Raw genomic sequence first — 4621 nt, forward strand, 5'->3', positions numbered from 1 at the left:
GGTCAAACAAGGTATCACATTATGTGCCTGTTTTTCCATGTTAGTTTGCATATGCAGTGAAATTATTCACAAAAGGTTAAACTACTGTTGTAGCTCATGAAAGTACTATATTGTCGTTGTTTGATCCATTTAACCAATAATAACAGAAAGTAAGTATAAATGTGACATTAGGTTAGAGTGTGCTGACATTAACTTTTGGCTCCACTCTTAGCCAAATAACACTAAGCCAAAGAGATACTCACAATAGACTTACTGAAACTTATTGAAGAAATATTTATCTGTGATAATGTGTGATACCTGAAATTTAAGTTTTATGTCCGTTTTACATTTATATCCAAATGCCGTAACGCTGTATACTTAATCATTTCTTTGGGCTCCCATTTGGATCTTTATTAAATAACTATAAAGTACTAAGATTATTTTATTTTAAATGTTCAAAACTTTGCAAAATAAAGAAAGACAACAGATTATTATCAAAAGTATTTCAAAACTGCTCTTTAAGCTATTTGGGCGCAAATGTGGCCAGGACCGGCGCAGGTACAACAGGCAACACGCAACACCATCCGAAATAAATGTTAGTAAATGTAATCAGAAGTGGGGTTGACATACTCAGGCAGTGTGCTCAGAATGATGTGTTCATCTCTGTTTCATACAAACATATTAAAAAGTGGAAACGGGCATGGAAATATTGACTAATGTTGTGAAAAAGAGAGAGCAAGAGTGATACATTTTAAACTTAAATGTTAACAGACTTTGTATTACTCATAATAAGTCCAGTTAAAATAAACATGAGGTTCAGATTTGTATCAACTTCATGCAAGTTTAATGTATTCCATACAATTTATTCTTTGTTATTTGACTCCAGATGTGAAATTGAGGAAGAACTGGTTTTTAGATTTGTTCACACCTGATTGGCTTAGATTTGGTTACATTGTGGCATTTAAAATAAAATTGTTACAAAACATTTGTATATAACCTTTATTGGTAATTTTTTAATGTAATAAAATGTTAGTATTGGCCCCCAGGCATTTTCACATTGTCAAATCTGGCCCGCTTTAAAAAAAGTTTGGATACCCCTGATGTAGATGGATCTATTTACAGTGTTCAGTTGACTGACAACTTGATGGGAGAACAGCCATTAATATCAAATTTCTGTGCCGCTAGTATTCCCAGTATTCCAACCGAGTCCCACCACCAGTCAAACTTCCACTGCAGCCATCGCATCTTCTCTGAAAGTCGCTTTGGATAAAAGCGTCAGCTAAATGACTAAATGTAAATAACTAAGGGATTGACAGTAACGGTGCATGTGCCCTCCCATTTATCAATCCTGTTAAGTTATTAAAATATTTAGAATGTATTAAATGGACAGTTTTTAGTTAGTTGAGGATTTTCTGCCGCTGTGCATCTGTGTCTCTCTATCTCTATCACAGGTTCCACTGCTACTGTAATCATTTTATCATTCATTGTAATTCATTGTCATTTTGTCAGTCACTGTAATTGTACGATATGTTTGTGTTGATTTGTTCTGTACACGTGACATCTATTGCACGTCTGTCCGTCCTGGGAGAGGGATCCCTCCTCTGTGGCTCTTCCTGAGGTTTCTTCCACATTTTTTCCCTGTTAAAGGGTTTTTTTGGGCAAGTTTTTCCTCACTCGAACCGAGGGTCTAAGGACAGAGGGTGTCACTCCCTGTACAGATTGTAAAGCCCTCCGAGGCAAATGTACTTTGTGACTTTAGGCTATACAAATAAAATCTGATTTGATTTGATTTTGATTTGGTCTTAAATTTAACTTCAGGATTACTGCATAAACCCTTATTATTTCACTTTCATTATTTGCAGTTTGTGTTAAATTGTAACGGGATGGGATGGTTTCTGAAACTGACTGAATATGGCACAGCCCCACCTAATATTTTTCACCAGCCGCTACTGGTCTGACCCCTAATTCCCTAATTGATGTATGTGTAACATATGTTTAACTGATGACTCCTCTGGGCCGTAGCTGGTGTTGTCTTGGAACTAACAACAACAGAGTCATCTACATACTGTACAGAAGCTTATTCAGAACAACTTGTAGATATCTGCACCTGCAACAGTTTTCTCAACAGCACGCCTGCACTACTTACATACTTATAGCTAGCATAATTTTTATCCATATAGCAGCTGCCATGCCTATCTACACTCAATACACATTTTAAGGGGATATTGTCATTGGATTGTTTAAAAGGTCAATTCTAACTGAAAATATGAAAATTTCTTTTTCAGTTTTCCTGTGAGTCCCAATTTCTATTTTATTTTTGCATAACAAATGCTGGAGAATAGGACTTAGAGTGGATATTTAATATATGTGATCTCAATATCATTCAAATATGTGTTGAGAATTTTCTGGTTTGTTTTTAAGTAATACATTGTGACTAGGTCTAGTTTTTAAGAAATTAGTAATAAATGATTCATTAATCACTTATCAGGAATGACTCAAGAAGAATGTGGTATAATATGAACTAATACGAGTGTCACATTGTTGTTGTTTTTTTTTCTGAAATCAAAATCAAAAGCAGGATAGATGATTCTTCCTTTAGGTCGTTGTACTCCTCTATCTGTTTTTGTGTTGAACACTTTGTTCCTAATTGTAAGTTGTTTTTTTTAAATAAATACATTTAAATTTGACCATATGGTCCATTTTGTATTGGGATGGGACCATTTCGAAGCAGATATGGTTGTTATATCAGACTTGGTACCATGTAGCTTATCTTTTTTGAAGAATTAGCCTAAAGTAATGATCGGTGATGATTAATAGTAACTACTCAAATGTTTCATGCAGCTTGGCCATTGCTTCACTGCTGCTTTCCCTCAATGTATTGCTGTATAATTTGTATAACATAAACAATACTGACATACAAACCTGTTTCCGGGGGCAATTAATGTCTCTAGAGTTGTAGTTGCTTAGCTTGCTCACAAGATCATTACACATGCTGCCACAACAGAGATGTCTCAACTTCCATCTGACAGCCACACAGTTGTCTTTGACCCACATCCCAAAATATGCTGCTGATACTGACACCAAAGGATATGCACTAATACATGACCTACCCTTTGGCATGGCCAGTATGTCTTTAGGGTCAAACACACTCTGGTGTACTATGTAAAGACACTGTTACTATATTTGTGTATTGAATGTAGACTTGTACTTTGCGTAGTAGGTTATAATACTTTCCCTGTGCAAAGCAGCTGGACGCAGATCAGCCTTTAGTGCTGTGTAACTGCTGAGAAGTAGGCGATCTTCTTGAACAAAGTCTAATTGTCAAATATTTGTCTTCACGGTGTTGTACAATTTCCCTGTGTAAACACACTCAGTTAAGCAGCATGGTACTGGATTTAGACTTATGACACTAACCTAAGACACATCATGTCACAATATAGTCACACATTTCACTGCATTGCATAACATGACACCTTTCATAGTTTTTCATATTAAGTCAGTAGCATGCATGTCTGAGGTTGTTTTATTTCTGCAGTTACTAACAGCATCAGACAGACCTGCTGCTGTATGTATGTGTATGCTGCTCTTAGTGACAAACCCACAGAGATGTTTCACCCCACTCTGCAGTGCCACTCAGTTCTAAGATTCACTTTATTTTGAGTGTCTGGTTTTGGTGTTCTGGCAAGTACTCTAATGGTTGAATTTTAACATTCTCATAAATGTAGTTTTTGGCCACACCAGGCAGCTTTTTTTAGTGAAATGCACTAAGGGAAAGACTACAGTAACTCAAGAACAGTGGATCATTTAGCAGGAAGTGAATATTGGACTTCATTTGTTAGCTAGAATCGTAGCTTTAATTATAATGTTGCTCTGTATTTGATATGTAAATAGCGTACTGTTGTGTTCACAACTTTCTCTCAAGTGACCAGATGTCTCAGTTTGTCCCTGTTTCAAACTACTTTATGACCTTTAAATTTCTAAAATGTCGCCACAATTAAAGTAATTACAATATTATATTTGATTTTAATGCTTTCATGCTCTGTCCCACACATTATTACTATATAAAATGCAATAACACTAATTTGTCAGAGTGTGCGCTAATTAATATCATTGTCATGGCTCTTGCTGGCCCAGGAGTCATATGACACTTGCAGCTCTCTCTGACAGAACCTGTTCTATGCAGTATAAGACAAAGGGAGTCAGTAGTTTTCCTGTAATCCTACTGACAGATAGACAAACAGATGGCAGCAAAAACATAGCCTCCTTGGCAGAGCTACGAGGAGTAGGGTGTGTCTGACTAGAGATTACAGTCCATAAAAATTTGGCCAATAGACCTTTTTCCCAGAAGCCATTTTGACATGAAATGAAGTAGGATCAACGCAGCTGTTTCCAAAGATACTAAGTGAGGTTCTGTTCCATTTATTGCAGAAGACGAGTGAAGCAACATACACAACACCCTGGCTGTTTGACATGAATGGAACCAAACCATAACTGTATCACTGGTAACACCTGTGTTTACCCTACTATGGACCTAAAGCACTGACATCATGCTTCAAACCTTAAAGTCTGGGGTTGTTTACACTCTTATTGAACAAAAAACCAAACATCCTGACTTAATGCAAGATGATAATCGGGCATTATC

Source organism: Larimichthys crocea, chromosome XIII, assembly GCF_000972845.2.
Source record: "Larimichthys crocea isolate SSNF chromosome XIII, L_crocea_2.0, whole genome shotgun sequence".
In the NCBI taxonomy this organism is placed as follows: Eukaryota; Metazoa; Chordata; class Actinopteri; family Sciaenidae; genus Larimichthys; species Larimichthys crocea.